This window comes from Dendronephthya gigantea, unplaced genomic scaffold (genome assembly GCF_004324835.1).
Source record: "Dendronephthya gigantea isolate DGI-Jeju-01 unplaced genomic scaffold, DenGig_1.0 000081F, whole genome shotgun sequence".
Lineage (NCBI taxonomy): Eukaryota > Metazoa > Cnidaria > Anthozoa > Malacalcyonacea > Nephtheidae > Dendronephthya > Dendronephthya gigantea.
Genome location: NW_021163091.1, coordinates 164,899 through 177,635, shown reverse-complemented (window position 1 = coordinate 177,635; position 12,737 = coordinate 164,899). Strand labels below are relative to the sequence as shown.

The 12,737-nt window shown below is 36.1% G+C and overlaps 1 long non-coding RNA gene across 1 annotated transcript; it reads right to left on the bottom strand.

Annotated features, from left to right (window-relative positions):
* Positions 1–11,300: 11,300 nt before the first annotated feature.
* On the bottom strand, positions 11,301–12,737 carry LOC114532876. The gene is made up of 3 exons (XR_003687991.1): positions 12,524–12,737; positions 12,118–12,120; positions 11,301–11,587 (listed from the first exon to the last, which is right to left on the bottom strand). It is a non-coding gene; the product is annotated as an uncharacterized LOC114532876 (long non-coding RNA).

The window sequence follows — 12,737 nt, the reverse complement described above, 5'->3', positions numbered from 1 at the left end:
AGCTTTTCATTATTGAATCAGATTACCCCTGAACAATGCACTACACTTTTGTTGTCCCAAATATAACATAATTTTGCTTGTAAGTAAAATTGTATAGAAAATAAAAATATTTTAGTGCATTTTGTACCTTAATTAACTCAGATTATAATTAAACAGTTACCATTCTCACCCAAGGTTTTAATGACTGGAGGCAGATTAAAAATATACAATAATCTGTAAGTAACTAACAGTTGCAATCAATTAAAATCTGGCTCTTTGAGAACAACTTTGTGTTGGGATGAAATTTTGGAATATATCCTATTGTTGTTTACATACTGTAGAGTAGATTTATATTAAGTAGCAGCAAATACAATGTACTGGTAATATTCCAAAATTTAACAACATATCTCAATTCTTTTATCTATTATATGGAACATAAACTGAATTATTTTGTGGAGGAAAGATTGAAGGAATATATAATACATGTATAATTATGCAAAGTTTGCAAACAACAATTAATTTTGCTGCACATAATACATTATTTTGCACTATATAATAGTTCATAGTAAAAGCTTTTCATATTGAATCATGCTAGCCTAGAAAACCACAGCTAGGTTTTCCGTACACAATTTTTAAAGCATTTTTATTTGAATAAATTATTTGTAAAAGTAAATGCTGGTTGGAAATTATACTTTTCTAAACAAGACCTAGGTTATATTCCAAAATTTCATCCCAACACAAAGTTGTTCTCAAAGAGCCAAGATTTTAATTGATTGCAACTGTTAGTTACTTACAGATTATTATTGTATATTTTTAATCAGCCTCCAATCATTAAAACCTTGGGAGAGAATGGTAACTGTTTAATTATAATCTGAGTTAATTAAGTGCACTAAAATATTTTTATTTTCTATACAATTTTACTTACAAGCAAAATCATTTTATATTTGGGACAACAAAAAAGTAGTGCATTGTTTAGGGGTAATCTGATTCAATAATGAAAAGCTGTTACCATGAACTATGACAAATATATATTGCAAAATAAGCTTATAATATGTATGTATTAAATGGAGCAAAATTGTTGTTTGCATAGATTTATACTGATATATTAAATAGCTGTAAATACAATGTACTGAATATAGAAAAGATAGATGATATTGTGTATTTATTGAAGTTGTTCTTGCATATTTAATATCATGCAGTATGCAATTCATATGAAAATTTGGAAATTCAAATTTGGATCCAAAAAGTTTTCATTTCTAACCAAACATTATTCAATTTCAATAGCAATGTAGATATTAAACGGTAGATAGCAACGCGCAAAGCTCCACTTTGTATGTTTATGAATGAGACCAAATCAACAAATTTAACTGTTTACAAACTAACCTTGTCAGTCCTTGTGTTCGTTTCATCGTTTTTGTAATTATATATGTATTATCTATTCCTTCCCCCACAAAAGAATGCAGTTTATGTTCCATATAACAGATAAAAGAATTGAGCGTACTTGAATTAGTGGAAATGCTAAGTTTGACTGCGAAATTTGGTAAAATACGGAAAATATAGCCATGTCAAATTAGCATATTTTGTATTACGCGCGGAAATTGTAACTAATTTAGTTACAAACTTCCGGCCGTAAGATTCCGGCTTTTCCCATTGCTGGTTTTAAAGACTCCGGCTTTTCCCATTCATGGTTTTAAAGATTCCGGCTTTTCCCATTCCTGGTTTTAAAGATTCCGGCTTTTCTCATTCCTGGTTTTAAAGATTCCGGCTTTTCCCATTCCTGGTTTTACACATTCCGGCTTTTCCCATTCCTGGTTTTAAAGATTCCGGCTTTTCCCATTCCTGGTTTTAAAGATTCCGGCTTTTCCCATTCCTGGTTTTACAGATTCCGGCTTTTCTCATTCCTGGTTTTACAGATTCCGGCTTTTCTCATTCCTGGTTTTAAAGATTCCGGCTTTTCCCATTCCTGGTTTTAAAGATTCCGGCTTTTCCCATTCCTGGTTTTAAAGATTCCGGCTTTTCCCATTCCTGGTTTTACAGATTCCGGCTTTTCCCATTCCTGGTTTTACAGATTCCGGCTTTTCTCATTCCTGGTTTTACAGATTCCGGCTTTTCCATTCCTGGTTTTACAGATTCCGGCTTTTCCCATTCCTGGTTTTACAGATTCCGGCTTTTCCCATTCCTGGTTTTACAGATTCCGGCTTTTCCCATTCCTGGTTTTACAGATTCCGGCTTTTCCCATTCCTGGTTTTACAGATTCCGGCTTTTCTCATTCCTGGTTTTACCGTTCCCCGTTCCTTTCCTCATTCCTTTCCCCGATTCCCCGTTCCTTGTTTTACAGATAGCCGGCTTAAGTGGGTTAGGAGGCTCAATTGGGCGATCATTCGCGTCATAAAAGAGTTTCATACGATTAACATTTACCGGTGTCGAAATAAGACGGTTTGCTGAATTTCTTAACTTGAATTTAACAGGTGATACGATAGGGACCATGCCAACAATGCAACAATTTTTTTGACAACCCCTTTTGGGTCTTTAGTGTAAATACCCAGACACGCTGCCCAATTCTATAGGCATCTGGTTTAGACTTTAAATCGTAGCGGGCTTTCATTTGTTGCTGAGTTCGTTCCGTGTTTACTTTAGCTATATCGCTGGGCTTCCTCTATTTGTAAGACTATACGAGCCCTATGTTCCGCAATTGATGTTAAGAGCTTATCAGTTTGAGGCGGTGTAATATATTTACATCTATAGGTAAGCGCGGTTCGCGCCCATATAGAAGATAGAATGGTGAGGTCCTATATGCAAATAGTATCGATGGTAAAAACTCATCCCAATCCATTGATAATGACTGCGAAATAATGCTATTAAATCGTTCAACAAGCCCATCCGTTTGTGGGTGATAAGCGGTTGTGTTGAGTTTTTTGATGTCTAATAATCCACACACTTCACGAATTAATTTTGATAGAAAAATTTTACCTCTATCTGAAAGCAACGTTTTTGGCGCTCCATGTCGACAGAATATTTCATTCACAAGCAATTTAGCTATAACTGTGGCTTCAATTGTCGAAACTGCAAATGCATCTGGCCAGCGCGTAAGGTAATCTGAAAAGACTACAACATAACGGTTTCCTGAATACGATTCTGGATATGGCCCTAAGCAATCAACAGTGACTCTATCAAACGCTCCGTCGACAGGAATCGGTAATAAAGGAGCCTTAATCCTATTTCGCGGTGTCTTACGCATTTGACAATCAATACAAGACCCAATGTTGTATATCACTGAACATACCAGACCAATAATAGTGCGTCCTGATTTTCTTGTACGTTTTTTCTAAGCCTAAATGACCACCCAGCGGCCTATCGTGAAATGATTTAAATATTTCAAAACGAAGAGAAGCGGGTACAACTAATTGAATTTTAGTATCAGGTCGGTTGCGGCCTGTCGGAGTCAACAAATGATGTAATATGCCATGCTCATCTAGTAAAAACTGGTCAACTTGGTGCAAAATAGTTTTTGCAGCTTTTTCCTCGTTTGGCAGTTTTAGGTTAAAATGCGAATACGAATGCAGAACGGATCGACGGAACGGATATAGGGTTAAAAGGCGGAACGGATATGGGATTAAAATGCGGAACGGACACGGGGCCGGTTAAAATGCAGAAATGCGGAACGGATATAGGGTTAAAATGCAAAACGGATGAAACACGAACTATTTTCCTTTTTAGTGTTCCAGTAAAATTTAGTTCCTTTAAAATGCGATTTATAACCAGCACTGTTATTTTCAGGGAGTTATTTTAACTCTCCCATTATCCTTTTTTAGTGGAGTTAAAAATTTAACTATAGTTTTGGAGTAAAAATAACTCTCTTTGAGGGGTTAATAATTTTGAGACCTTATTAACTATGCAGAATTAACTCCTTTTGGGGGAGTTAAGCAATCTAACCCTCTTTTATGAGTTATTTTGACTCACCTATTACCCTTTTTTGGGGGTGATAAAAATTCAACTCTCTTTTTGGAGTTAAATAAAATTCAAAATGGCGTGCACAAGAGGAGCGGGTTAATAGTTTATTATAAATTTTAGTCTTATAAACGTGAATTGATTTAACTCTGGAGTGAAAAAGGCAGAAAAGGCTTGTAAAAATTACGAATGTTTGTGCCACTAATATAATTTGACTTCTAAACCCTATATTTTAACTTATATCGCTTTCTTCATCCCGATGTATAAAGTTTCTTCCTACGGCATTTAACTTTTAAGTTTATAAGGCTGTTCTGTTCATCTGTATATCAAAGCCATTCCCCCCATAAAATAGGGAAAAATGGCAGGGCTGACGATGATCTATTGATTATATATGTTATTTCTGGCTGTGAGGTCGTTATTTCCGTTTTCGAGACCGTCGGCACAGTTTTTTGTATCCGGGCCGAAGCTGCCGGTAAAATATAATGTGTTTATTTTTTAACCTTTGCCGTAGGCCGAGGGAAGTTTTCGAGACCGAGAGCACAGATTTTTGCCTCCGGGCTGAAGCTGCGGTATATAACGTGTTTATTTTTTTACCTTTACATTATTGACTTCATGAAACACAAAAAAAGCAAAAAAATTAGCAACTAATATAAAAACTATAATTTCTGCAATCTACAAGGCTACAAGCCATTTCAGAATTTTAATACGTCAACAACTCCTTAAAAGGATATCCTAGTCGGGAAACAGCCAATGAAATGGCAGATATTGTCCATAGCAACTAAATCACGGCAAATTCGGGCAAATCGACTAGAAAAACAACGTAAAATGCAGCGAAAAAAGGAGTAAAAAATCCAAACTAAGACGTTTTTCGGGTATGTTTTTTATTTCTAACATACTTTTAGCCTTTTCCGGAAAGGTTTTACACATTTTAGCCTTACGTTGCTTTGGTTTGGCCGTTTTATTCACATTTCACACCGGGCCGGATGCATTTCAAGCGGGCCGGATGCAAAAATCAATATTAAATAGGTCATTTTATCACTTTAAAATTTACAGTAATCAAAGTCTTTCAGAAGTAATTCATAATTTAGGGTATAGGAAGAGTATTATTGAGGTTAAAAGCAACAACTGATGTTAGAATTATTTAAAAGTGGGCTATGAAAAGGTGATCCTTTCAGACAATTAATATAGCAATTCAGAGCTTTTGTATTGATCTGTCTTTTCAAATATACAACTCACAATATTATACAAATGCATGTGAATTGATAATAAGAAATTTTGTGAGATAAATTTGCCAATATGACACTACGAGAACCTTTGGCTGTTTTTAGTTTAATAATCCAATACACAAACACAATTTGCATCAGAACTCTGAAAGTAGAAATAATATAACTCCGATAGTGGAGTTACCACTGCTTAACTCCTTTTTAAGAGTTACATTTTAACCCCTAAATGATAGTTATTCTGACTGCAAAAACGGAGTTAATATTTTACTCCAAATCTGGAGTTACTTTTAACTCCAAAAAGTGAGTTGTTCTGTACCTTTTTCCATAACTCCTATTTTAGGAGTTAAAATAACTCCCTCAAAATAACAGTGAGGGCATCTTTTAATATATGACATAAATTTGGTAAATAAACTAAATATGGCAATACTTTGATGAAAAAGGTCGCTGCAAATTTATTTAGCACTGGAAAACCACGAATTCGAACTGCTTCCTGTACTGCAAAGGCAAAACACCCAGTGAATACTGTATGTCCGTTGTCTACCAATTTTCCTGCCCTTGTTGCCACAGTTAATAGATTGGTAAAACAGATCACTGCCCCATCACACGCCTTAAAGAACGCAAAACACGTGAAAGCTTAAAGTGAATGATCTAATGTGAACACTTCCACATATCAACATACGTTGATGGAACTTAGACCTGATGACACTAGCGATATAAATGTTATATAAATTGGATTAGTTTATAATTGGTTTGGATTAGGTTGTAATATATCCGCTCACGTCCTGTTACGTACACAGGAAAAATAGCAATTTAGTATTTAGTTAATTTTTGATAGGATGCATGAAGATAGAGTGTCAGAGGACAATCAGAGTTGTTGGTCATATGCTCTCGAAAGGAGTGAATTTTTAGAAATGAATAAATTTTCACTTTTATATTTAGAGACAGGTTGATACATGTGACGCGTTGTCGTTAATCTATATATGTCTGTGATAAAAAAGTGCAGTAGTGTATCACTATATATATATATATATATATATTATATATATATATATATATATATATATATATATATATATATATATATATATATATATATATATATATATATATATATATATATATATATATATATATATATATATATATATATATACAACTGAAGTAAGTGTTATGTTGTGTTTTAACAAGATTCTTTGGGATTAACACAAGATTTCTTCGAAAAATACCTTCGTTGTTTTCTCATAATGCAGTAAAACGACGCAATTGTGCTACGAACCTCGTATTTCTTGCTCATAATGCCGTACGATTTACGTCAATTCTGAATCACTCAACACCCTATGCTCCCGGTAACTCACGTTGTAATCTTTGTATTGAGGGGAAATTTTTATTATGAAATCAAACCATAAAAACTTGTTAAATAAGCGATCAGAACTGTTCAAGAAATGTCCCCACAATGACCGGTACAAACATAGGTAGCACAACAATCAGGTTTTTTGGTTTTTGATGAAACAGTCTCAATATATTTTAAATTAAAATATATTAATTGAATTAAAAAATGCGATTAAAAAATGAAAATATGCGAAGAGTTTTTGAAATTTGCCGTGTCCCGATGCGGGATGCCTGTTGCAAAACTCGTATACGCGATCCTATTGGTCATGCAGCTTTGACCGTTTTGTGATGACCAATAGGATCGCGTGTATTACTTTCATAGTTTAATGAGCGTAGCAGAGTCTAGTTCTGAAAACAACGAACCAATTGCTAGGCGAACGCGCTCTCATAACATAATTTCTCTAGGGTTGGACCACTGAGCTATATAATAATTCCTGGAGGACCGGCTCCTGTCAAAAAAGTGAAGCCACTAAGATGGCGGATTTTGAGCTTTGCTGACGCCACATGGTTCCTTTTGCTCATGGTAGTTACCACTGACATACCGCGATACAAGGTGAAAAACTGTGTCCATCACCCTCCCGATTTTTATGAAAATATTTTCAGCTTTCCGTATATATTTTTTTGTTTTTCATATAAAAAGGATAAAAGTGTTTCTCTTTTTCCCTGTTCAACAAATGGAAAGGACACGTAGCTTCGTGCTCTGCGTCTGACGTTGTGAATGGCTTAATTCACCTATCGGTAGAGTGAATTTTCTCATTTTGCTCTTATTTTATCTTTTTTAACATCCAGGTAAGCCGTTTTTCAACTTTTTTTACTATAAATTTTTTGGCCTTTCGAGTTTGGAATATAGTATAAACTGATTACCAAAGCCTCTGAGACAATAAATCCATCAAAACGTGTGGTACAAGCAGCAAAGATACTATTTTCGCCTTTTGGTACATTACAGTGCTGTCAGTGCAATGTTATATACCCAAATTTTATCATTTTTTCTTAACTTGTGTGGGGAAAAATTAAATTCCTGGCACTGTCAATCTTTTGAGTTTGGTCTATGTTGTTTTCATGATAGCAAATATCAATGTTAATAGGTTAACCATTTCCCCAGTGAGTCTACTATAGTCACACTTCTATTGATGCCACCCAACATCAATTAACATGATCTGAGGGTGCTGATACAGAATGATAAGATGCTGTAAACAGTGTAAATTAATTCCACCCTCTGATAGTGAGCCCTGTTAAAGCCTAGTTAATATATTATCTTTTTTACCTTGTCAAATCCAAAGTGAAATGATCAATTATCACAGCTTTTAATTTATTTTTTAGCTTCTTGCACCTTGTGAATAAATCTTGATCATATCTCCATTTTTATTTTTCAGGATGAAGTTCATGCATTTTATGACTGTGCATTGTTATTCTTCATTACCATGTTATCTGATTTTGTTGTTTGCTGGTGTTTTTATACCATTTGTCATATTTATTTATGAATGAAATAAAAATAAACATGCATTGACTGAGCAGTGTGTTTTCAATCTGCAGCAACTTTTATAACTTTCTGTTTATGGTATCAACCTCCAAGAGGGCTATATTCATTAGGCTAATCAGGAGCCTATGGAGGGATAAATGTTATTCTTTACTATGACCAGGGGTCCAGGGATGCAATTAGAGAATGCTGAAAACTTTTATAGCCTATAAAGGTACAAGTTGATGACTTGAATGAAAAGTATATTATGCAAATATGATTCTTGGTTGAAGCTATATTCCTGCACTTAGTATTAGTCAGCTGCCCAGCATTTTGCCTGAACTTTGGATTTTGTATTGTGCATAGATATAAAGTCTTGAAGACAACATCACATACTGAATACTGATTACATACTTCCTGCAATTCATCAGTTAAGTTTAGGGTTTAGAAAGTCAAATTTGTTGCCCATAAATTCCTAGTTGTCTTCAAAATATGCGAGGATAGTGCCAAAACATTCAAACATTTGTAAACTTTCATGTTGGAAAGTATAAATAACAAAATTATTTATTACGAAAATAAAATAATAAACCTGTCAGTTCGTGTCAGTAAAATCAATCTTTGTCCACATTTTTCCATATTTTAATATATATTTGTTCCCGCACTGGCAAAAACAGCGTGTATGACTTGTATTCATCTTAAAATAAAACTTTATTGTATGTCAGGGCGAAAAATATCAAAAAAACAACCTAAAAACATTTCAAAAACAAAAATATTTCATGATCACGGCAAAAAAATATAAAAACCAGGGGGGAGAATTGTTATTTACAAAATCCAGGGGGGAGAATGCTGCTGTAGCGGGCTCAGAATTGAGCCTGGTCAGTGGTAAATACCATGGTCAAAAGGAACCATGTGGCGTCAGCAGAGCTTCTGCGGTTGCGCAGAAGGGTGAAATCCGCCATATTGGTGGCTTCAAAAAGATGGCGGCGAAGTTACCGAAAAATGACGAGCCGGTCCTCCAGGAATTATTATATAGCTCAGTGGGTTGGACCCTGCGCGTTGGTGTACACCTCGGGGAGCTAGGGAACGAACCTTCTGAAATTTCAAACACTTCTGATTCAAATACTTCTCTTTCTTCATTGGCCTACACAGAAACAGAATTTCCTGCTTTCCTCAGGGACCCAATAATAGAAGGAAGGAAGCCCAAGCCCTACCACAGGGTCTTCCTGAATTACTACAAGAAATGACCGACAGACTACATGAACAACGAAATCAAGTTGTAGGGGCGCCTCCCAGAGCTAGTGGCCTTCCACCCCCAGTTTTTCGTGGTTCCCCAACTGAGGATTACGACGAGTGGTTACAAAAATTTAACAGATATGCTACGCTTAATGGGTCGACCCTTGAGCAACGGCTAAATGGGTTTATAATGTTTCTTGGTGGTAGCGCGCTACGCGTTTGTCAGCGGCAAACTGATAAAGTTCGCGCAGATTTCGAAGCGCTAAAAGAGGCTTTAAGGCAAGTATTTGTATCACCACACCAACAGTTCCTCCGGCGCCAAGAATTGAATAAACGCACGCAAGGCCGGGTAGAGCCGCTCGAAAGTTATCTCGATGATGTTGACGCTGGAGCCGCGCGATTACAGCTCACAGATGCAGAAACAATGCAATGCTTTGTTCAAGGACTACGTCAGGATCTGAAAGAGCATGTTATTTTGCAATTGCCAGAAACCTATGCTGCTGCTGTTGATGCCGCGCGCTTAAAAAATTCGTTTTCTCACGTAACAAGTTCAGCTTTACCGGGTCCAAGTTCGCGTACCTTAACACCAATAGATTTTGTTTCATCGCATTCGACAGCACATGTCCAAACCACACGTAATACTCATAGCCATGCCGATCAGTCGCCGAATTACGTTACTCGCGAAGAATTTTTGCGAGGTTACAAAATCAATTTCAGACCACACAGCCGATTGCAAGACAGAGAGTTGGACCGTTACAACCAGTTGCAAACTCTTATTATAATGCAAGAAATCGACGGACCACCGATGGTCGACCAATTTGCAATCGTTGCAATAGAGTAGGGTATATTGCAAATCGTTGTTTTGTAAATTTAAACCGTTCAAGTCATTCACAAGGCCGTACAAATTTTAATCCACCTAGGAACTCATTATTTCAACCACAGCGTAGTCACTACTATACACCGGGGCAAACCGTAAGAAATCATTTCAATCCTGAAACTAACCCGAGATCAAATACCTATGTAGGGAGGTCTACACGTTTTCCAGCATTCCCATAGCAAGAAAGCGCACATACATCTAGTCCATATCATAATAAACCTTGTTTTCTCTTCGCACGAAAACGCCCTGCTCAAAACAATATATGTGCCTACCCAGAACTTCGGAAAACTATCTAACTGTAATTGGGAATATCGAAAACTTTGATGCTAATATATTCTTATTGATACGGGTTCTGCTATTACAGTAATTAATCAAGCTTTTTGGAATAAAATTCGACGACTGAAATTGATATTAGGAACATCCAGACAATGTAAAACAGCGCAAACCGCAAGTGGCGAAATAGTTCAGGTTTTAGGAGATGTCAATTTGGAATTCTATTTAGGCAACGCTAGTTATATGGTAAAAACATGTGTTTTACCAAAGCTTCATTATATGGCTATTTTAGGGAAGGATTTTCTTGAGCGTTTTGATTGTATCATAGATTTTAAATCTGGTTATCTCATGCAAAATTGATCGTGATAATCTGGTTATGCTTAATACACCTATAGTACGCGTCAAGACTAGCAACCATGAGCCTACAATCGAAACGGAAGAAATAGCAGATCCATTACCGTTTGCAGATATAGAACCTGAAATTCATGGTAATCCAGAATATACCATTTATGCGGCTGACACTCACGTTATTCCTCCAAATTCCGAATGTATTATTCCAGTGACATTTAAGGTCACTATTATATTACTGAAACAATCGGTTTGATAGAGGCCAATGCAAATTTACCGCGGCGATTTAATGTTTGTGGCGCCGCCGCGCTTGTGTGTGTATATCTTCAGCAGGTCTGGTCCCCTTTCGGTTGGTAAACCCTACTGAAAAACCGGTTAAAATTTATAGATATACTACACTGGGAACGTTTTTCAAACAAAGTGAGATTAACAATATTATGTCCTTATCAGCGGAACAAACATGTAATCCTTTACTCACTAAACAGAATACTAATCTTCCGACTGAACAAACAGGTCAATTTGAACTCGATATTTCACCAGACTTAGCAACTGATCAACTGAATATATGACATGGTTTTTTATCGGATAATGCGGATATCTTTTCACAAAGTACACATGATTTAGGTCGAACATCCATCGTTAAACACCAAATTTTTACTGATGGTTCTCCACCTATACGACAGAGACCATATCGTACTGCACCAACACAACGTGAAACTATAACAGAACACATCCAGACAATGCTTGAGGCCAACATTATTGAACCTTCAGTTAGCCCATGGGCGAGTCCAGTAGTGCTCGTAAAGAAAAAAGACGGTTCAACTCGTTTTTGTGTCGATTACAGAAAACTGAATGCTGTAACTGTTACGCAAGGCTTCATTTCATAGTGATTGAGATACGCATATAAAAATAGCCATAAAAATAGAAGTAGCAAGAGCATGACAGAGATTAGTGATTAATTTTTGCCACAAGATGCCTGAGTAAATATAATTTCGGCCCATTCGCAATCATTAATCACATTTCCTTTCATGCATGACATTTCGTGGGATTGAATAAAGTAGTAAAGTGAAAATATCAATCATCCTGTCAGAACGTGCGCATCTGGATCAACAGTCGTATGTCGTTGCCAAGTTTAACTGTCATAATTGAAAATATGTATGCTTTAGGCAGCTGCGAAGCTCTTATGTCAATCAAATGTGTTTTTTATAATGCGCGGTCGAGCATTTTAAGGGTTACGTCAGAGAAGGTTTAAATCGATTAAAGTGGTAGTATAAATAGTTAAGTTATAGAATAAGGCTCACGGAAACAATGTTTGATAATTTTAATGCTTGCTGACGATAAATATTTTAAGTTGTGAACATTTTTAAGTAATGATCGATTGAGCAGAAGACCAACTCGACTAGTGCGACAACGCCTTAAACAAACAAGATATGAGAGCTGGAACGAGCTTCTAAGACCAACCCACATTTCTAACTAACAACGCTGATTGGTTGGATAAGGATCAGCCCACTCTGGTTGATGACGTTTACAGTTGTCCCTCAAAAGTGACTATAAAAGGGCGTGCACAACACCCCAACCTTCAGTGGACTAGCTTAGTAAAAAGCATATGAAACGTTAGGAAGCTCAACCTTACAGGACAGACAATCAAGACCAGAACTCAAAAAACGACGAAGATCAGAAGATCAAGTGAAGAGTAGAGAATCCAGAAAAGAAACTGAACATTATCGAACTGTAGTAAAACCTTGTAAAAGATCTCCTACCTCGTGCATAGAAGAATAAAAAACTTTATAACATAACAAAAAAGGATTCTTACCCTTTACCACATATTCAAGAATCTTTGGACTTATTAGGCCAAACACAATTCTTTACCACCTTAGATTTGTTTTCTGGATTTTGGCAGGTAGAAATGGACGAATCGTCCAAAGAAATAACAGCATTCACCACTTATGACGGCCTATATCAATTCAATGTACTTCCCTTCGGATTATGTAACGCACCATCTACGTTTCAG